The sequence below is a fragment of the Perognathus longimembris genome, chromosome 20 (genome assembly GCF_023159225.1).
Source record: "Perognathus longimembris pacificus isolate PPM17 chromosome 20, ASM2315922v1, whole genome shotgun sequence".
NCBI lineage: Eukaryota > Metazoa > Chordata > Mammalia > Rodentia > Heteromyidae > Perognathus > Perognathus longimembris.
Genome location: NC_063180.1, coordinates 4882001 through 4905342, shown reverse-complemented (window position 1 = coordinate 4905342; position 23342 = coordinate 4882001). Strand labels below are relative to the sequence as shown.

The window sequence follows — 23342 nt, the reverse complement described above, 5'->3', positions numbered from 1 at the left end:
ATTCAAAATCAGCCTGGACAAGAGAGTCTGTGAGACTCTTATTTCAAATTAATTACCAAAAATAAAAACTAAAAAGCTGGTCTTGGAATATGGCCTAGTGGCAAGAGTGCTTGCCTCCTACACATGAAGCTCTTGGTTTGATTCACCAGCACCACATATATGAAAAACGGCCAGAAGGGGCGCTGTGGCTCAGGTGGCAGAGTGCTAGCCTTGAATGGGAAGAAGCCAGGGATGGTGCTCAGGCCCTGAGTCCAAGGCCAAGGACAGGCCAAAAAAAAAAAAAAAGTTGGAAGTAGAGCTGTGGCTTACTTTACTCACTAGTCTTGAGTAAAAAAAAGCTCAGAGTCAGTGCTTAGGCTCTGAGATCAAGATTCAGGATCAGTCCTAAGAAAACCTTTATTCACTTGGAGTTTATTTTTGTACAAGGTGAACCCAAGCACTGCTCAGATGCATGGGAAAGGGTAAGGACATTTGATTGGCAGATGTCAGGAGTCTGCACAGGAGGTGTTGGAATGCTGCTGGGTCATCAGCAGAGGGTGTGTGGATGTGTGGAATGTGTGTAGGGTCTACACATGAGCTAGAGGAGGGACAATGTGGGGACAGGTGCAGGTGGTCTATCACCCCCAGGAGGAACTGGAGGTATGAGTGGGAAATGTCAGGAAAGGCAATTAAAACTGGGTAGGAAAGTTTTGTGTAGGAGATTTGTTTGAATGGAGGTTGTAAGAAACAAGACTGCTAATAATATTGGATTTCTACTATTTTCTAAGAATGGTATCATGAAATGTCTATACAGGATCATATTGAAAATTTCAACATCCTTTCCTCAATTAGCTTCAATTTGGCTGAAGTAGCAGAAAAAGGTTCAGTGTAGTCTGAATCAATAAGATGTATCTTTTTCTCACCCAACAAGAAATTGGAAGCTCTGGCTTGCTAGCCTTGATTGAGTGGCTCAGACTTGTCAGGGTAAAGATATGCTTCTCATGGCTTTTTCCTACTGGCCACAGAAAGGATGCTTTAGCCCCATCTTTACGAAGATAAGGTGTGGGGGAATAGATGTTGCTAAGTGTGTGTGTGTGTGTGTGTGTGTGTGTGTGTGTGTTTCTTTTGTCAATGAATGAAAATATTTCCAGTTTCTTTCCTTTGTGGAGGCAAAGTTGAGTCACTTTCTTTTTTTTAATTTTAATTTATTTAATTTTTTTTATTTCTTTATTGTCAGTGTGATGTACAGACGGGCTACAGTTTCATACATAGGGCAGTGTGTAAATTTCTTTGTTACCTCCTCCCTCGATTTACCTCTGCCTCCCCCCTCCCCATTTCCCTTCCTCCCATGAGTTGTGCAGTTGGTTTACACCATATAGTTTTGTAAGTCTTGCTGTTGCATGGGTTTGTCTTTTTATCCTTTGTCTCTTGATTTTGATATTCCTGTTCCCTTCTCTAGTTCCAGTACACGTATATACAATATCCAGGGTACCAAAATCAACTGAGAATCAGAATGATTCTCCTCTAAAGCCTCCAGCTCCTCCTTTCTCCCTGTGGATCATCAAAACCTGCTTATGAGCAGGCTTGTGTATGTTTGTGGAATCAAATATCAAGGCTGGTTAGTAGCTGGTGGAATCTGTACTGAGGGAGGTCTACTTGCTTTCTTTGCAGTGATGGTAATGCTCAGGAAAATAGCCCGGCATTTGATGATGATTGAAGACAACCCCCTCCTCCCATGATTCTGCCTGAGTTTCTTTTGGTGGTACCTGCCTCTCCCCTACATGCATCTCCCTCACCTATTTTATCCTGACCCCTGGTCCTTGACTTCTTCCCACCTTCAGAATATCTTCCTTGACTTGTGATATCCAGGAGAAACAATTGCATTCAGATTGATATGCCACAGGTTGAGTCAGCTCTCCCTTCTGCTTTTGACCTTGAGCCCACCCTAGCTCCGGACTGTGAGGGTCAGCACAAAACAGGATGAATGTGTTTTGTTTTGTTTCTTCTACCAGAAAATTAAAAGACAATTATTATTTTTATTTGTGGAGATTTAATTTAAATGGAAGCAGAAACCTTGAAACAAGTTGCAAATTAGATGTAAGTGTGCAGAATTTGGAAACTCATAGACCAAACCTTCCACTCTTTTGCATTTCTCTACCGAGAAGCAGAAGACTGAGGGCTAATCAGCCCCTGGCAACAACTTCACACCCTCTCCAATGATGTTGCTAATCATCTTTGGCTGGTAGGAAGCCTCTGTACTCCTGGTGAACTGGCTCCTGGTATGGCTTGTACTATGTGTCTGTGTATGCATGCCTGGGGGAGGGGAGACCCAGGTAAAAACCCCAGTAATTTTTTGAAGGTTATCTTGGCCCCTGGCCCATCTTTAGAGCCTCAACACAACATGCTGATTCTTAGTCTTTGCCTTGTTCTCTCTGCCACCTTCCATACCTTTCTTATCTACCTCTAGCTCTCACATACCCACACATGAGGATCTACAATGCTATGACAACATCCTCAGAAACTAGGACAGGACTTTTTCTTTGTGCTTCTGCTACACTTCTACAGGGCTTTCTCCATCATAGAAGCAGTAGCTCTTTGCTTTGCTTTCTCTTTGTAGATTTTGTGAGATCCATGAAAACAGAAGTATAGCTTGTTCGCTTCCCAGACCTGGGTAGTGCCTGGCCCAGAGTAACACAGTAATACTCAGCACTGGGCTTCTCTCCACAGACAGACAGTGTCCACCACTGGCCATTGGAAGAAGTTCAGTCAAGACTTCTGTGTACTCACTGGAATCCCAGAAGGATGTGATGCACAGTTGCTACACACATCTAGCCTCCTGCATGAGGATGCGCCTCTGTATTCCTTTCCTCAGATTGTTCTCATTTAATGTTTGTGCCTAGACGCACCCGTTCCTGCTGGAAGGCTTTAATAACCCACTTGACATTTTCCATTTTTTGGATGATTGTTCCTATTAAATTGTTGTAATGAAACAAATGAACACTATTCTTTTCCCCTTCTATAAAATCTGTTTCTAAATGGACTGTGTACTAAGCTGGCAGCAGCAGTAGATATTTCCTGGATGACTGAGCTAGCGCCTTGAAAGACCCTGCATCACACTGGGCACTTGAGCTGGCAGATGAAGCCTTCTGAAGCTGTCTCATGTACAGATTAGAAAGGCAGCTGAGTCCCAGTTACATTGCACTGAGCAGCACCTTTTGCATTGCAACCAGGAACAGGAACAGGTGTCATTTTGAAGTTTACTTATTTTCCAATTACCAAAGACATTGTCTTATATTTAAGGCTTTTCCTCCCTGCTGAAGTATAATAATTTGCTTCATTGTGCAGTGGGGTGACTGTAGTTAACAATAATGTACTGTATAGTTCAAAATAGCTAGAAGAGAGAACTTTGAAGGTTTCTGCTGCAAAGGAATTGCCTTGTACCTAAACATCATAACATATTCCATGAAATCCACAGCTATGTATCAATTAAGAGAAAAATAAAACTTAAAAATATTAATCCATATTGTCAGCATTTGAAACAATGACTGTATTTTTCATATTCTTTTTAGAAGTAATTTTTTCTGTTATTTATTTAGCACTTTTTTTTGATAGCACTTGGTTTTGAATTCAGGACCTCTTGGTTGCTTGGTTTCCTTGCTCATGGAAGTAGTGCTCTATGACTTAGCCACATCTTCAGCCTGCTTTTCTATATTGGTTAATTGGTGATAAAGTCTCTGACTTTTCTGGTCCAGCTGTTTTCAAATTGCAAGCTTTGGACCTTAGTCTCCCGAGTAGCTAAAATTACAGGTATGAGCCACAGATGCCTGACTTAACACCTATTTTTTAAAATAAATGTGTAAAAAGAAAAAAACTATAAAGAATAAAGAAAAAAATGAAGAATTATTCATAACTCAAGCCTAGGGTTAAGTGTCAGCAGCAATTTGGCACGTAGTCTTTTAAACTGCTTTTCTCTTAGAATGAATAAAAAATGAAATCCCTCTATATATTTTGTTTGGCAGCTTGCTTTTTGTTCCACTAATAGATCATGAATATCTTTTAGAGCCAAAAAGTACCCACAGCCTCATCTGAAATGACTGGAGAGTAGCCCATTTTGTACATGGGCCACAATTTATCAAAATTGTTATCAGTAGACATGTAAGTTGTTTCCTGCTTTTTCCTATCATACAGACTACTTTGATAAATATCTTTGACTATGGAAAAGTACACTTTTTGCTTATCTGTTATTTCTTACGATGAATTTGCATGAGAGTAATTTAAAGGTCAAGGTGCTTGCACATTTTGGAGATATTTGATGTAGACTTTCAAATTGCATTCCAGGAAGGAAATGTCAGGTTATTTCTCACAAAAGCACAGGAGGAGACTCATTTTTTTCCATACTCTTGCCTTGTTCTATTCCACATTTCTTATTTCATCAGTTTTGATGAATTTATGCTTTTGAAAACTCAACCATTTATTGCTGTTCAAAAAAATTTCCATCAATGACTTGTGTATAGATTTTTCTCTTTCTTAAAAAAATTTTTTTTCAAGGTAATGTGCTGAGGGGTTACAGTTACATACATAAGGCAGAGATACATTTCTTTTCAAAGCTATTACCTCCCTTGTTTTTCTCCTACCTTCCCTCCTCCCTATTTCCCCCTGCCCTGAGTTGTACAGTTACTTTATAGCATATTGTCTTGTAGGAGTTGCTGTTGCACTGTTTCACCTTTTACCCTTTGTCTCTCCATTTTGATGCTCCCTTTCCCTTCCCTACTTCTGATAAACATATATACAATACCAGGGTACCAAAATCCAATACAGTAACAACAAGGGTAAAACTATAGGGAAGAAAAGCAAAAGGCATAATTTCACACTGTATTTTGAAAATAACAACAATGATAAACCACTTATTTCCATAAATTGGAGTTCATTTTGCTTAGCATCATCTTATGGGATCATATGCACATAGCTATTCAGCTATTGTGATCATCTGCTAGGACTATCCTAGACATATACTAATTATTACCAATGAGGGAAACAATAGAGTCTGTTTCTTTGGATCTGGGTCACTTCCCTTAGTATGATTTTTTTCCAAGGCTTTCCATGTCCTTACGAGTGGGGAAATGTCATTCTTTCTGATAGAAGCATAGAATTCCACTGTGTATATATACCACAATTTCTTGATTCATTCATCTACTGAGGGGCATCCAGGTTGTTTCCATATTTTAGCTATGGTAAATAGTGCTGCAATGAACATGGTTGTGCTGGTACCTTTAGTATGGTCTTGCTTGTGATCCTTTGGGTAAATGCCCAGAAGTGGAGTTGCTGGGTCATAGGGGAGCTCTATGTTTAGCCTTTTGACGAACCTCCAAACTGTTTTCCAGAGCTGTTGAACAAGTTTACACTTCCACCAACAATGGCCATATCCCTGCCAGCATCTTCTGTTATTAGTTTTCTTGATAATGGACATTCTTACTGGGGTAGGTCTGGAATCTCAATTTTGTTTTTATTTTCATTTCTTTTATGTCCAGGGATGTTGAACACTTCTTTATGTGCCACTTAGCCACTCTCATTTCCTCTTCAGAGAAATTTCTCTTTAAGTATTTAGCCCATTTATTAGGGGGGCAGTTTTTTCTTTGAGGATTTGCTTTGAGGGAATTTAATTTTTTTTTTTTTTTTTTTGGCCAGTCCTGGGCCTTGGACTCAGGGCCTGAGCACTGTCCCTGGCTTCTTCCTGCTCAAGGCTAGCACTCTGCCTCTTGAGCCACAGCGCCGCTTCTGGCCGTTTTCTGTATATGTGGTGCTGGGGAATCGAACCTAGGGCCTCGGGTATACCAAGGCAGGCACTCTTGCCACTAGGCTATATCCCCAGCCCAGTTTTTTGAGTTCCAAGTATATTTTAGATATGAGGCCCTTGTCTGTTGTATGGCTGGTGAAGATCTTCTCCAAATCTGAGGGCTTTCTATTTATTTTGCAAGATATATCCTTTGCCATGCAGAAGCTCTGCAACTTCATGCAATCCCATTTGTCCAACCTTTCTTTGATTTGTTTTGTTTCTGGGCCTTTATTAAGAAAGTTTCAACCTGTGCCTAGGAGCCCTAGTGTTTCTCCTACTACTTACCACAATGTTTTCAGGGTATCTCTTTTACTTGAGGTCTTTGCTCCATCTTGAAATGATTCTGGTGCAGGGTGATATATACGGCTCTAACTTTAGTTTTTTACAAGTGTTTAACCAATTTTTCCAGCACTACTTTTTGGAGAGACGTTCTTCCATTCTATTTTTCTGATTTTAACCTCACTCTTCTCACTGTTGGCATACATAAAAGCCATTGATTTGGGGGGATTTATTTTATATCTTGCCACATTGCCAAAGTTTTGGATCAGCTTAAGTAACTTGGGAGTAGAGTCTATGGGGTTATTTAGATCCAGGAACATGTCATCTGCAAAGAGTGAGTGTTTCACTTCATCTTTCCCTATTTGGATCCCCTTTATATTTGCCTCTTGCCTTATTGCTTTGGCTAGGAATCCTAGAACAATTTTGAAGAGGAGTGGAGAGAGTGGATAGCCTTGTCTCACTCCCGATTTTAAAGGAAATGGCTTTAGAAATGGAAGGACTTGGAAAAAATTATACTAAGTGAAGTGAGCCAGACCCAAAGAAACATGGACTCTATGGTCTCCCTTATTGGGAGTAAACAGTACAGGTTTAGGCTAGTTACAGCAGAGGATCACAAGAGCCCAGTAGCTATACCCTTATGAACACATAAGATGATGCTAAGTGAAATGAACTCCATGTTATGGAAACGATTGTTATATCACAGATGTAATTACTTTCAACGTACCATGTGTATCTGTAGCATCTATTAAAGATGATATTCTTGTATCCCCCTCCTGTGGTTGTACCTACACTATCTCTGTAACATTATCTGAGTGTATTGGAAACCATGTATACTGGTAGTAGAACTAGGAAATTGAAAGGGAATACCAAAATTGAGAGACTCAGGGTAAAAAAAGAAAAACAACTACAAAAGCAATACTTGCAAAACTGTTTGGTCTAAGTGAATGAACACCTCATGGGGGGAAAGGGAAAGGGGATGGGGGAAGGGGGGTATGAGGGACGAGGTAACAAACAGTACAAGTAATGTATACAATGCCTAATGTATGAAACTGTAACCTCTCTGTACATCAGTTTGATAATAAAAATTTGAAAAAAAAAAGGAAATGGCTTTAACTTTTCACCATTAAGTATGATGCTATCTGTAATTTTGTCATACATAGCCTTTATTATATTCAGGAATATTCCATAGATTCCTAGTTTCTCCAGAGCTTTCATCATAAATGGATGTTTGCATCTTGTCAAATGCTTTTTCGGCATCTATGGTTCTGGATCATGTGGTTCTTGTCCTTGCTCCTATTGATATGATGGATTATATTAATTGACTTGCTTATATTAAGCCAGCTTTGCATCCCTGGAATGAATTCGGTTTGATCATAGTGTATAATTTTCTTTGGATGATTTGTTGAAGTCAATTGGCCAGAATTTTGTTGAGAAGTTTTGCATCAAAGAAATGGGTCTATAGTTCTCTTTCTTTGACGAGTCCCTGTCTGGTTTTGGGATAAGGGTTACCCTGGCTCCATAGAATGTGTTTGGTAGCTAACTTTCACTTTCAATTTCATTGAAGAGTTTGAGGGGTATTGGTATAAACTCTGCTTTGCAGCCCTTATAGAATTCCACTGTGAATCTGTCTGGACCTGGGCTTTTCTTGGATGGGAGAACTCTTATTGATATTTCTATTTCATTACTTGATATGGCTCTGTTTAATAGGCTTAAATCTTCTTGGTTAAGTTTGGGCATATCAATATTAGCTAGGAATTGGTCCATTTCTTCCAAATTGTCAAATTTGTTAGCATATAGATTTGGGAAATATTCCCTTATAATATTCTGAATCTTGGTTGTTTCTGTCATGATATTTCCAGTCTCCTTTCAGATTTTGTTTATTTGGGTGTGCTTTCTTGATTTTTTGGTCAGTTTTGCTAAGGGTCTGTCAATTTTGTTAATGTTTTCAAAGAACCAACTCCTTGTTTTATTGATTCTTTCTATTTTTTGGACTCCATTTAATTCTGATTTAATTTTAATAATTTTCTTCCACCTATTGGCATGGGGTTTGGCTTGTTGCTCTTTTTCAAGCAGCTTCAGATGCATCATTAAATTGTTGGATTGAGATTTCTCCAATTTGTTTATGTAGGTGTTCATAGCTATAAAACTTCCTGAGTATTGCCTTTGCTGTGTCCCAAAGGAGCTGTTATTTTTTGTGCTTATTTTTGTTAAATTCCATAAACATTTGAATTTCTGTTCTTATTTCTTCGATGACCCACTGGCAGTTCAACAATGTGTTCTTCAGTCTCCATGAGCTGCAGGATATTCCATGGTGGCTTTTAGTGTTAAGCTATAATTTTATTCCCTTGTGGTCTCAGACAATTCAGGGAATGTTTCAATAATTTTGAATTCGTAGGCATTTGCTTTGTGCCCTAAAATGTGATCTTTTTTGGAGAATGTTCCATGTGCTGCTGAGAAGAATGTATATTCTGGCATTCCTTGGTTAAGTCTCATTGATCTATGCAATCATTCAGTTCTGTTGAGTTCTTGTATGGGATTCTTTACCACTTTAATTTGGTCCTGAGTGCTTTCTCTCCCATCTTTTAGCTGTGTGACTGGACTCTTTTTCTTTCTGTTGGAACTCATTCAGCTTTCTGTTTGTAGAAGCCATGAATCCCTCTATAAATCTTTGGTTAGCCTCATGACACTCATGTATGGTTGCATGCATACTTTCAATCTTTTCATTAATCATATTTACCATTAGTGTTTGTAGAGCATTTTGAGGACTATCCTCTAGGTTTTTCATTGACTGCTCTATTTCCTGTTTATTTTGAGTGAGATTGAGATTCCCTGACTTGCCACTTTTCTTGTGCTTCTTCTGCCCATTTGGGAAAGAGGCAAATCCAATAGCACACCAGAACACAATTTTAAGGCACAAACAAATGTGGCTCAGAGCACTGTAGTTGCACAAACATTAGAGGTTCACTATCATAGGCCAATTCCCTTTCTCCTTTTTTTGGATACAAAAACAGATGGAATGGGAGTGGGGAGGAGGGGAAATGAGGGAGGAGGTAACAAATTGTACAAGAAATGTACCCACTGCCTTATGTATGAAACTGTAACCCCTCTGCACATCACTTTGACAATAAATAAGTAATTATTCAAAAAAAAAGAAAAAAGAGAAATGCCACCACAGAACACAATTTTAAGATGAAAATCAACCCTGAGCCCTGTAATTGAATTGATCTTGGAAGTTAGGTAGCTATTCCCTTGTCTATCTCTGAATTTCTTTGTTAGGGAAGGATTATTACGATTCAGGAGTTGGATTATATACAGTTGTAACCAGTGAACAAATCTGTCCTTTCCCTTAGCTCTACCTGGACTGAAAGAATTATTCAATGAATCCCTTTATCATAATTGAAATGAATACATATACAGTCTATCTAGACAACCAACAACTAGGATTCAAAGGACTATGAAACACCAAGAAGGAGTGTAGGACCAGCACTTGTGAGGCATAAGGGAAAGTATGAGGAGAAATTAATACTATAGAAATGAAGAAATAAAAGAAACAGAGGGATGATGATTGAGATCTAAATTCAGAGAAACAAAAATGAGAAGAGTAAAAAAATTGAGAAAAGAAAAAAAAAACAAGAAAGAAATAAAAAAAAATGTAAGTATAGAAGGATAATACCAAAATTGAGGGTACTGAACTTGAGAGAGAGAGGTTTTGGTAATCAAAATCTGGATTTTTAATTTTTTTTTTGCCCAATGAAGGAAGAGGCCTAATAAACTCTGTTGGCTATGTATCTAGGGATGAAGTAGAAAAAGAAGAAGAGTTTAAAAAATGAGAAAATAGAAGAAGAAGAAGAAAATAGGAACAAGGAAAACCAAAGTAATAAACAAAAGAATAAAAATAATGAAAAATTATAAAAAATTTAAAAAGTTATAATTAGTCAAAAGAATTCTTCATTATTTGGGTGATCTTGTCTCCTCTGTGTCTGCTGTCTAGCCATTTGATGGATTCTCTGATTTCCTTGCAATGGTCAGTTTTCCTGTGTCTTAGTTAGGTTCTTAAGTCAGTTTGTTTGAGCTGGCAGGAAAAGGGTCGGCTTTTCAGGTCTCACCAGTATTTTTTTAAAAGGAAACACTTGCAGCCATCTGAGCTGCAGATTTGCAGAGGGGCAGGGCTGCCTCTGGCTGTGTTTATCTGAGGATGAAAGCACCACACCTTGGGAAAAGTCTTTCCCACCTGGGTGGGGAGACCTTTTCTTGGATGCAGCTGACTTTCACTGCTCAGATTCCTTTGCCCTTTTGAAAGATGGTCCCATCATTTAGCTATTCTCTGGCCAATTTATTTCCTATCGTCTCTGGCCAGGTCTATGCCAGAGTCAAAGATGGCATTTTTCTCCGTTGGTGGGGGAAGAGCTACCTTCCAAATACGGGTCTGTGAGTGTGAGTGAGAATGTCTTTTGTGGGGTACTCACCCTTTCTCTTTTTTTTTTCCGACTGTCCATGATCTGGGTCTGTCTGTGGCCTGTAGGCTAAAGGTTTCCTCTCCTGGTCACCGATGCATGCTGGAGGTGAGCCATGCATTCTGTCTCTACCAATCTCATCCTGGTTTTTTTCCCTGCCATGGTGGCAGGGTGCTGCTGCTGTTGTTGCCGCTGGCATGTGCTCAAATCTGTCTTCTTAAGCAGGCTTCCTAAATATTTTCTATCTGGTCAAAATCTCTATACTTTTATAGCTCACTTGGTGAGACTTGCTAGCTGTGCATATTTCACTGAAACACTAAAACTGGTTTCATGGAGAGAGCTCAGTGCCCTGCTCTGCCATTTTTTTGGGTAGCCTCAATTTTTTCTTATGATCAACAGAAAAACCCAGTTACATGCCTGTGGTTTAAGCTCTTTCATTACTCTTTTAAAAAGCTGTATCTTTATTATTATTATTTTTGCCAGTCCTGAGCCTTGAACTCAGGGCCTCAGCACTGTCCATGGCTTCTTTTTGCTCAAGGCTAGCACTTTGCCACTTGAGCCACTGCACCACTTCTGGCCATATTCTAAATATGTGTGCTGAGGAATCGAACCCAGGGCTTCATGTATATGAGGCAAGCACTCTTGCTACTATGCCGTATTCCCAGCCCCTTTATCATTTTTAAGTAGTTATACAGTGGGGTTAAAATTCACATATCAGTTTATGGATACAATGCACCTTGATCATTATCACCTCATCCATTGTTCTCATCCCTTCCAACCTTATCCATTCCCTCAACATTTGTAGTTTCGTAGATATATATTGAATACTCATTCTAAAAATTTTATTATAAACAACAGAGAGTGTGACTCAAGTAGTAGAGTGTGCCGCAAATGTGCATGACTCTGAGTTCAAATCCCAGCACCACGAAAACAAAGAAACAACAAAAATCCACCCAGGATACTCTGGGTGTGTTTCAGAATTGTTATGTTTCCCCTTCCGTGAGCAAAAGTGACCTGTTCTAGATTCTTCACTAACAATGTAGGAGAGCTCTGAGGTAGTACTCACAAAAGTGGAAGATCTCCTAAGACCAGGTCTCCAGAGAATTTTAGTGTATTGCACTATATTTACAAAGAACCTCCAGTTACTTGTCAATTGTGATTCTTATTTTCCTTCACCAGTACTAGTGTTATCTTTCCAGCTTCTATTGTAGGGAGTTATGATTCCTTGTGTCCATGTGTCTCTTCAGTTTTTAGGGCAAAAATTGGTCTGTAGCCCCAGTTCTCTAACAGTTCTAAGAAGAGCTGCTAATTTTCAGTTTGCTCAGTTCATTCTTATTGTGATAAGCAGACTTGTAACTTTTGGTTTGCATGCAGGGTCCACTGTGAGGTGAGGGACTTTGTCACAAAACAAGCTTTCTTGTATTTTAGCTCTTTGAATTAGTCTATTTTTTTGAAGTTATCTTCTATATTTAAAAAAAAATTCTATTCTTTGGTTAATATCTCTAGGAAAATAGGCTGTTTGCTGATGTGAAGGAATTCCTTAATGCACAGAAAGTATGTGTGTGTGTGTGTGTGTGTGTGTGTGTGTACTGGGCCTTGAATTCAGGGCCAATATAATGTCCCTTAACTTTTTGCTTAGGGCTGGCAGTAGACAACTTGAGGCACAGTTCTACTTTTGGCTTTTTTTGGTAGTTTAATGGGAGATAAGTGTCTCACAAACTTTGCTGCCTAGGCTGGCTTCAAATCATTATCCTCAGATTTCAGCCTCCCAAGTAGCTAGGATGAAAGATGTGAGCTACCAGCACCTAGATACATCTTGATTAGAGTCTTTCAGCCTGCCTGTCCATTCTTAAACCAGTCTCAGCAAGTTTCCCCATTTCATTTTTACTTATGTACAAGAAATATTTTGACAATATTTGTCTTCCAACCCCTTGTTTTTCCATCTGATCCTCTCCCACTAGTACCTACATCCTAGGCAACAATTTCTTCAATTTCTTCATTTTTGTTGAAGGGCAAAGTATTGTGAATACATGTATGAGAAATTATGAATTTTTTTCTGTTCCAAGGAGAGTGTGAAAATCAAATAGTATCTAATCCACAATGAGTGGATATGAAAAACAAGTGAGCAAAGAAATGTTAGCTGTAGGATGTCTGTTCACCTGTTCCATATACTTTCTGGCTTTGAATTTATTTGACCATTTCTTCAATATTTACAAATTTCCAGCTAAAAAGTACCGCTGTTTTAGCCCAAACATATTACATATACAATTTATATCTTGTTTTATAAAATTTAATCTACTTATTATATTTTTAATAAAGTTTTTATGATGTCATTATAGATTTTATTTGCATTCACTACATGTGTCATATCTTACTTAACCATTAAGTATTGATGTAAACTTGAGATATTGCCAATTAGTTTTGTTATTAAAGGAAATTATATGAAAATTTTTATGCATGGAGTTTTAGAAGTATCATCAAAATTTCCTAACAATAAAATAGTTGTAGTGACATTTACGGGACCAAAATTTAAATGCCCAATTGGTATATTTAGACAAATAGTTTTCTGGTGGGGTCATACAGAATGTGGCAGCCCCAGGTAGCCCATGACTATGGGGAGCTGGCCTTTCCTGCCCAGTGCTCCCAGTGCTTTGCCAGCACCGCGGTCTCTATGAGACATTTGGAAATGTCTTCATGGTTTTTGAATGGAAGGCAGCTGAGAGGGAGAAAGATAGAGAATCTGGATGATACACTTAATGACTTCCTTGGTTTATTCTTCTATTTTTATTTTTATTTTTTTAGTTTTAAAGCTGAGAGCCATCGAACCTTTTTAAAGGCACAGAAGCACGAAGAAGAAACTGAGTCCCAAATGGCCCATTTATTACTGAGTACATTTCACAGGTTGGAAAAGTCAAATGGCGTAGAGTGAAAGAAAATGGAAAGTGAAAGCCTCATTTCCTAGTTTCTGCTCCTCTCCCTGGAGGTAACTACTTCTAAATGTGTCTTTGATTCTTTCCAGAACAAATTTCTTACACGTATCAGCAAATGTATCCTATTTCACAGACTCTAAGATGAGCTAGTAGCAGCTCTTCCCTTGTCTCAGTGGAGAGCATCAACACGTGTTCTTCATGAAGACTGCTGTGGCTGCTGTGGTAGGTGATCCTGAGCATAGGATGGATCCCTTTTAGCCAGGTGCAGTGGCTCAAACTTGTAATCTCAGCTGCTTGGAAGGCAGAGGTCAGGGGAATTTGGTCTGAGGCTAGCCTGGGAATGACTGTTGAATAGATTCCATTTAAAACAATGGCTGTGTGCAGTGGTACATGCCTGTTATCCTAGTTACATGAAGCACAATGGCTGCACACAGTGGTGCCTACTTGTCAAACCCAGTGACAAGTGATGCATGGATAGGATGATTGCAAACCAGGTTATCTCTGGCATAAAATGCAAAAAGAAGCTTCAGGTGTGGCTTAAGTGGTAGAGCACCTATCTTCTAAGTGTGAGGTCCTGAGTTCAATCTCTAGTATAGCAACAATAAAAACAAAACAATGTTTTTATTCTGTGATGGTACAATGGCCTAAACTCAAAGATTTGCCCTGTCTTGGTTTTCTTGCTCATGAAGGATGTTCTACCACTGGAGCTGTGCTCTAGTTCAGGATTTTGCTGGTTAATTGGATATGGAGTCTTGCGGATTTTTCTGCCCAGACTGGCTTCAAACTGTGATCCTCTTACCAGAGCCTTCTAAGTAGTTAGGATTACAGGAGTGAGCCACCAGTACTTGACTTGAACTCTTCCTTTTATTTACTTATTTATTTGAATCTTCCTTTTATTTTAAAATTTTTATTTATTTTTAATTTTTATTGTCAAACTGATGTACAGAGAGGATACATTTTCATACATTAGGCATTGGATACATTTCCTGTACTGTTTGTTACCTCCTCCCTCATTCCCTCCTCCCCCTCCCCCTTTCCTTTTCCCTCCATGAGTTGTTCAGTTGATTTACACCAAACAGTTTTGCAAGTATTGCTTTTGTAGTCGTTTGTCTTTTTACCCTGTGTCTCTCGATTTTGGTATTCCCTTTCAGTTTCCTAGTTCTAATACCAGTATACACAGTTTCTAATGTACTCAGATAAGATACAGAGATAGTGTAGGTACAACCACAGGAAGGGGATTCAAGAAGATTATCAATAATAGATGCTACAGTTTCACATGGCATGTTGAAAGTAATTACAACAGTGATATAACAGTTGTTTCCATAACATGGAGTTCATTTCACTTAAGATCATCTTATGCATTCATAAGGGTATAGCTATTGGGCTCTTATGATCCTCTGCTTTGACTAGCCTAAACCTGTGCTAATTATTCCCTATGAGGGAGACCATAGAGTACATATTTCAATTTACTTAGTATAATTTTTTCCAAGTCCTTCCATTTCCTTACGAATGGGGCAATGCCATTCTTTCTGACAGAGGCATAAAATTCCATTGTGTATATGTACCACATTTTCCTGATCCATTTGTCTACTGAGGGGCATCTGGGTTGGTTCCATATTCTAGCTATGACAAATTGTGCTGCGATGAACATTGTTGTGCTGGTAGCTTTAGTGTGATTTTGTTTATGGTCTTTTGGATAGATACCCAAAAAGTGGGGCTGCTGCGTCATAGGGAAGCTCTATGTTTTAGCCTTCTGAGGAATCTCCATACTGCTTGCTAGAACTGCTGAACCCGTTTATATTTCCACCAACAATGAAGTAGGGTTCCCTTTTGGCCACATCCCCTCCAACATTTGTTATTGTTAGTTTTCTTGATATAGGACATTCTTACAGGGGTGAGATGGAATCTCAATGTTGTTTTGATTTGCATTTCTTTTATGGCCAGTGATGTAGAGCACTTTTTCATATGTCTCTTGGCCATTCTCATTTCCTCATCAGAGAAGTCTCTTTTTAAGTCTTTAGCCCACTTGTTGAGGGGGCTATTGGTTCTTTGTGGCTCTGGTTTGGAGGAATGTAATTTTTTTAGTTCTGCATATATTTTAGATATGAGGCCTTTGTCCATTGTATGGCCGGTAAAGATCTTTTCCCAGTCTGTGGGCTTTCTGTTTATCTTGCGAGCTATGTCCTTTGCCCTGCAGAAGCTCTGCAGTTTGATGCAGTCCCATTTGTCCATCCTGTCTTTGATTTGTAGTAATTCTGGGTCTTTGTTAAGGAAGTTCCATCCTGTGCCAAGGTGGCTCATGTCTTTCTTGACATCCTTCTGGCTCAGATCAATCTGACCCTTATTTAAGAATACTCTTTCTTTTCCAATTTGTTTTCCCCTGTTACCTCTCATTATATTCAAGTAAAAAAAAAGTCATACTTCCTCCTCCGGCTTCTGTTCCTCTGAACCCAACTTAGATGGCCCAACTTAGAATGACAGGGAAACAGCCATGTAGGAGATGGGCTGGGAGTGAGCAGTGAAATATACTCTTGAGAACACCCCACATTTAAAGCTAGCTACAGGACTAGATGTGTCTGAAAAAGCAAGGTGGCAATTAGGGAAAGGTGGCCACATGTGCAGAAGAGGTTGGGCATTTCACTCTCTCTCTCTCTTCACCTGGCCTAAAATTTCTTGTTATTTGGGGATAATTTGTCAAATGATAGATCTGGGGGATAAAGCCAGAGAAATCACAAACATACTTACATATTTTACACAAAATATTTACATATTTTATTTGTATATAAGTTATGCTATCTTTTCCTTGATACTTTCCTCATTTGATTCAATTAGTTCTATTATTAATCAGAATATACACAAGCTCTGACTGTTCAACTCTTCATTTAGTATTTGCTGAGCACCAAATTTTTCCCCATCTGAGAGGTTATGGTGCCCTGTTATCTCCCCCAGACCACACAGGGCATTCAAAACACGCTGTGTGACTCATGTGCTTATCTGTAGTTTTTCTTCCATAAACTCATTATGCCTGTCCTTTTGTCCTTTTCTTTCCTCTTCTGCCTTGTTAACCTTGTGTTGGCAAAGTATACAGGAAGGCAGATTCAAAGCTCACAATATTCTAGTTCTCCCAACAAGAACACCTGTCCCATGGATCTGCTTTGGGAAGAAGATAAAGAAGAAAATGTTGGTTTGCTCCCAGACCTGTACTAAAACACACGTTGTATGTTATCTCAGCCATACAAGAGGAGGGCAGCTCATCAATGCCTTGGAAAGCTCTGTGCTTTGGTTATCTGTTTTGCAATCTGATTTGTGGGTGCTATAGTGTGATGCTTGCTGCTCCCCAGGCGGGTGTCCAGAGATTGGCCTCCCAGTGTGGCATAAAGGGAGATAGAGTGGAACTTTGAGAGGGGAGGCCTGATGGAATGCCTCAGGGTTTATTAGATGTGTGCTCTTGGTGGGTGCCTGTGGCATCCTGGCCCCTTCCTCTTGTTTGCTTTCTAGCCATGAGATAAACTCCTAGCCATGAGATGAACTTCTAGCCATGAGGTGAACAGTTTTTTTTTTCTGTCACCTGCTCTCTGTCATTTTCATTCATTAGAGGCCCAACACAATGTCCAATCCTGATCTGGAACCACCAAATCCACGAGCTGAAATAAACCTTTCTCTTCATAAGAATTACCTCAGGTATTTCTTTGTAGTGATGGAAAGGAAAGCTGACTCACATAGCAAGGATCTGAGGAATTTCGCACTTTGAGCTTACTGTGAAACCTGGCATTCACTGAGAGTTTCTGAGCATCTGAAGAAAAGGAAGAAGAAGATAAGGTATGACTGCTGGGCATCTAATATTCTCAGGTAATTCCTAGAGTTGGAGTACAGGTGTTCTCTAGGACCATCAACATTTTCTGGTTACTTAAGAAATTGCTTCCAGAACTATCTGGGTGGTTCTCTGGTACCCATTCTATGCCCAGAATCCCAAGTACTCAGTAGAACATCCAGGCCTCTAGTGGGTATGAGTAGCCAGGGACTCAGTGCTCTCCTGGTGGGGACCAAACAGAGAGAGAGAGAGAAAGAGAGTGAGAGAGAGAGAGAGAGAGAGAGAGGAGGAGAGAGAGAGAGAGAGAGAGAGAGAGAGAGAGAGAGAGAGAGAGAGAGAGAGAGAGAGAGAGAGAGAGAACCAATGAGTCACTTTGAGGACCCTTCAGTATAATTTTTGCCATGTTTCACTTCCCAAGTTCCTACATTCTCCCAGTCCTTAGAGAATGCCACCTTGTTTTAACTGAAGTGTAAGGTCACAAATTAAAGGCTAACCAAATAGAGATTGCTTAAGTTCCAGAAGGATAAGCTCAGATTAATTGGTGAAGTAGGTTGGTTTCTGATCTGCACTTTGGGCTTTCTGGTTCTGAATGGTGATTCAGAATGCTTTGGGAGACTTTAAAAGTGGTTTGTTTTTGTTTGTAAAATCTATAGTACCAGAATGTAATCTTCATTGCCTTAAATCTATACTGCCCAATAGGGTAGCTATTAACTACCACTTAGAATATAGCCAGTCAGCTATAATGGTTTACAAGAGCAAGTACTTAACAGACCTCAAAGGCTTACTACAGTGAAACAATGTAAGCTATAGTATTAGTAGTTTTAGATGTACAGCATGTTAAAATGACAATATTTAGGAGAGTGTATATAAAAAAATAAGTGGATCATTAAAGTTCTAGTTTTCTTTTACTTTTTATGCAGCTACTAGAACATTATCATTGCATATATGGTTTGTAAGATTAAGGAAAGGAGCCAATGTCTTCAATCCTTCTATTTACTAGACACAAATTGGTTCTCCATATCTGTGTTTCACTAGTCCTTACAATGTCAGCACAAGCAGACACTTCCATGAACATTCAACACTCAAGGAAGACAAACATTCTGGGGTTCAATGACTTGGTCACAGGCTCTAGGAAATATCTGGGCTGTAGATGGAGTTCTCATATACATCCTTTGTTAATGGAGGGTCTCTGTTTTCTTGGGTCCTGTTGTAGGCTGTCACTCTATTGCTGGTGGCATTGTGGCATCTTGCTTTCTTCCTGTAATCTACTGCTATTGATTTGCTCTAAGCAGCATGACAAGAAACTGCAGCCTGTTTATAGTGACCCCTAGTGCCCTTAGCCAGTGGCTAGTCCAACTCTGGGCTCACTCATGGCCACTTATAGGAAAAGAGGTTCATTTTCACCACTGTGTCTGCTGCTCAGAGTTCAACAACCATATAAGACTCACCTCCCATGACCATGCTTCCACCCAGGTCTGGGCATCACCTGTGCCTGCCTTTTGAGCTTTTCATCTTCCATCCCAGTATGAGGATGCTCTTCAGTAACTAAAGTTTCCAAAGGATGGCTGTTAGATGCTCTGGTGGTTGATATGAAGTTAGGAAAGGACTTACATGTTTAGTTAGGCCACTAAAATGGATAGGAAGAGTTGCCTGAAGACTGACCCCAGGCCTACAGTGGCACAAGGGTTTCTAGGTTGGTGATCCTTACCTTGGAGATAATCTTAAGTCCCATGACCACACTTACTTCCTTGACCACACTGTATCGAGATCAACCAATAAATGCAGTCACGATACCTGGTTCTTCCAGTAGGAGAGTTTCTCAGGACTCCTGTGTTATTACTTCTCTGGCCTTTTCCCCACATCTTCACTGTGTTCTGTCTCTGCTTCTCCTTGTGGTTTTCTGCCCAGGGCCTGCCCGCAGACTGGATGGTGGAACTCAGTGTCCTTGCTGAATTCTTACTGTTTGTAACATGACCTTTTCTGGCATAGAAGACAGTTTGTGGGGGCCTGGGAATCAGAGGAGGGGAAGAGAGGGACACTGTGGGCAGTGGAAAGAGGCGGGCATGGGGAAAAGTCTGACCCCTAGTAAGATGTTGCATTAATCGAACAGCTCCCGGGAACTAAATTCAGGTCTCATACCACTTGAAATATTGAAAGGAAATGAAACTAATTCAGTTCACTTTGTTTTATTCTGTATTTTCTTCCCACGAGTAGGTAAAAAATCACACAATCCAGAATAATTCCCTTGCCTGATGGAATAAGGATAAATAGATTTAATCTTTGATTTTGGAGGCTGCCTGGCCTTTGTGGTCCCTCTTTCATTTAGAATATAGTTTGAAGTGCTGCATTTCACAGTAAAGTGAGTGGAATTCTAGTCTAAAGGAAACAGGTAGTTTCTATCTAAGGATTTCTATCCAAGGCTCACCTGTGTATGTGTGTATGTGCGCATGCGTGCGTGCACATGTGCCACGAATATTAACATTATCTGATGCATGCCAGGAGTCATTTTCCTCCCAGGCTTTCTCCTTGAGCTCCTGTTAGGAAAAGAGAAAAGGACCACGGAGTTGACCAGCTCAGGACTGATGAGTCTCTCTTGAGTAGTTGCAAAGGCACAGAATTCATATGCAGAACCTCCTCTGCAAGGAAAAATGAGATAAAGGAGACAAGTCAAAGTCTCTTCCAAATCCGATTTGCCTTTTTCCAAAGGGATCATCTCTCTTCCCTGTATCTGGTTTGCCACTTAAACACTAATGATGCACATTCTAAGACATGATCTGTGAGAGCTATTTATTTTTGTATTCAAGCTTTTCTTCTTAAGAGCATTTGCTCTAATAGCTATACTGAAATAATACCAGAGATTAAATAAAAGAGGCACTTCAGAGAAAACAAATATTTCAGGGGAGACTTCACTGGAGAAACAATTTTTACTTGTCTACTCACTTCCAAATCTTGCAGACATTTGCTAGGAGACTTCAGCTTGCAGGGGTAAACGGAACTGATCCATTATAGTAACCACTGGGCATGATGAGTACCAGAAACAATGCCAATGTGCTAGAGCCATGAGCATGCCAGATACACAACAGCATCCCTGGCTAGCTACTACCACAACCATTGTATACATGGATGTTTGAACCAAAGCCTTTTGTCCTCCTCCTCCTCCTCCTCCTCCTCCTCCTCCTCCTCCTCCTCCTCCTCCTCCTCCTCCTCCTCCTCCTCCTCCTCCTCCTCCTCCTCCTCCTCTTCTTCCTTCTTCTCCTCTTCCTCTTCCCCCTCTCCTCCCTCCTCCTTTTTATTCTACAGTAGTTTTGGAGTTCAAACTCAGGGCTTGTGCTTCCCAGGAAGGTGACTTACCCCCTAAGCCATACCACCAGACCTTTTTGCTTTTAGTTATTTTTCAGATAGGATGTTTTGCTTGAGGTTGGCTTAACACCACAGTCCCATGTACCTTGGATTATAGTCATAAGCCCTATGCCTAGAATTTTTATTGAGATGTAGCCTTGGTAACACTAAAAAAATTGTACAGGTTAGCCTTGAATTGTGATCCTCACAATCTCTGCTTCCTCACTAGCTGGTTTTATAGATATGAGACACTGTATCAGGCCTCTCCTTTTCTTGGGAAGACCAATCAGGTCACCATGACAACTGGTCAATCAGTAATGATTTCCTTCTTCTCAGCCTTAGGATTTTCCTGTCCTAGGTAAGGCCGTGGAAGGCAGCTCATACCAGATGCAGTTCACAGTGTTCATGTGGACAGAAGACATAGACACTCTCTGACAGAGACAAGCTAAATGCTTTCTGGGTATGCTACACTGACCAGGCAAGGCACTTGGAGTTTACTAGCATTTCTGCAGAAAGTTTGTGTTATCCATCTAGGGAATTATTCTCTATTGCACATTTCCCAGCATGTTTACCTCTTGGGAATACAATGATTATTAATTTTTAGAAAAATTCAGAGGAAGGTAGAGATTTTCTACTAAACCTCTGTCCCCATACATACAAAGTGTTTCTGTTATTCACATCTCCCTCCAAAGTGGTAGCACGTTACAATTGATGAACTCATACCCATACATCAGTGTTCCTCAAAGTCCATAGTTTACATTAGGGTTCACTCTTGGTGCTGTATAACCTATGCATTGGACAAATAAACTATTATAATACATTTCCCAGGATGCTTAGCTGTTGATGAGAATATAGCACAACTCTCCATTCTTATGCTTGAGTTCTTTCTACAGGTGAATCATTTGTGACAGGTGAATGTAAGTCAAGTCACCACTCTACATCCTCAAAGAGCTTACTGTCAGATTTAGGAAACAAAGTGAAAGATAGTTAGAGGCACTGGCAGTTGTAGGGATGGAGAAAGAAACTCAGAAGTTCAAATGGAAGTTAGATCTTATTGGGAAAAATCAGGGAAGATTTATGGAGGAAGAGATGACTGAATTGCATCTTGAAGGACAGATAAAGTTAGTTAGAAGAGAGTAAACAGAGATGCAGAATAACACTGGGAAAGGACTTGGCTTTTGTTGTGGGAAATCTTGAAGATTTCATGACTACTCTTGCATTGGGATTGCTTGTCATCAGTGGCTTGATCGTGTGTGCACGCACGTGTGCACGCCCGTGCATGATATATAGTAAAGAATTAACTCTCTAGAGTGCCAGAGATCAGGGATTATATTTATGCTTGACATTTACTGTTTGATTGTGGCTCAGTGACACAGTCTCCCTGAATCTCAATTTACTCATCCATTAATATGGGATAATAATGGCCAACCTATGGGACTATGGTGAGGATTTCTCTGGCAGAGTGCCTAACACATGGTTTGTACCCAGTGTGTTAATTATCTCTGCTAATATCAAATTCCTTATTTATTTTTAAACTGAACTAGTCTCATTTCCTTTCAGTATTTCAAGGGGGATGAGACATGAATTTAGGTCCTGGGAGCTGTTCGATTAATGCTGCATCTTACTAGTGGTCAGATCTTTCACCAAGAGTTTTGTATATTCTCCAGCAATTTATTTCTTGTTTCTCTTCAGGGAGAATTCTAAAGATGTAAATTATTTTTACATAGGAAGAAACAGAGTCCAGAGAGGTGCATGTCTTGAGTAATGTCATGTGGATGGAAAGATTAAAATCCAAGAGTTGTTAAACTTGTCCTTTTCGCCGTCCCAAACTTCCCTGAAAGTACCAGGTGTTTTGCTGGGCCCAAGGAAACAGTAAAGTTGAATAAGATGTGATGTATTTCTCTGAATAGCTCTGGATCAATGGGAGGAGGAGGGCAGATATTTATAGGGCTCTTAGAAAGCTGTGTGGAAGTTGAGACAGGTGTATTCAGGATACTGCCAGAGCCAAGTGAGGAGCTACCACCAAGGAAGGACAGGGAACCCTCTGCAGGTCTTTGGTTTCCTTGAAATTCCATCATCTGTGATCTGGGTTAGATGCTGATCAGAAGACAGAACCTCAGGGAATTAGAACCTCCATGGAAATGCTTTAATGACAAAAACATTGGCCATATCTACATGACTCTCTCTGTCTTCTTAATATGTCGTACGGTCACTGGAATTCACTTTGGAAGATTTATGTCCCATTCAAGAGGAATGTCTCTGCATGGTTTCCATCTATTTCATCCACATCCAACCCAAGTTTTCTTTTTAATGGGGGAAGGAACCCATTTCCCCACTATCTGTCAGTGTTTATCTCACCACTGTGGCTTATTACAGCTGCCATCTGCTGCCAAGGAGAAGTGTGCATGCTCTGGGTAGGGCTTGTAAAAGCCATTAATGGAGAGGAGGCTGAGCTGAGAATCCAAGTGGAAACATTTACTATTAGTGTAAGAAGAACCCTTGCCCTCCTGCCTCCTTTTCTGATGTCAGAAGGCCCTTGAACCCTATCCCAGTGGCCCACTACCCTCCATGCACATTCTTCATAAACTTCTTTATGCCACTCCTACTTGGCATGGGTTCTATGTCCATTCATTACTCATCCTCATCACAGAGAAGATTTAGCCACAATTACGGAACTATTGAGAAGGTGACAGCATGTCAACTTTCATGTTATATAT

The 23342-nt window shown here is 39.9% G+C and overlaps 1 long non-coding RNA gene across 1 annotated transcript in view; it reads left to right on the top strand.

The window, feature by feature from the left end:
* Positions 1-23013, top strand: part of LOC125368354 — a 131867-nt gene extending 108854 nt beyond the window's left edge. The window contains exon 3 of the long non-coding RNA XR_007214225.1: positions 22318-23013. This is a non-coding gene — a long non-coding RNA (uncharacterized LOC125368354). The remainder of the gene's footprint in view (positions 1-22317) is intronic.
* The last annotated feature ends 329 nt before the right edge of the window (positions 23014-23342 follow it).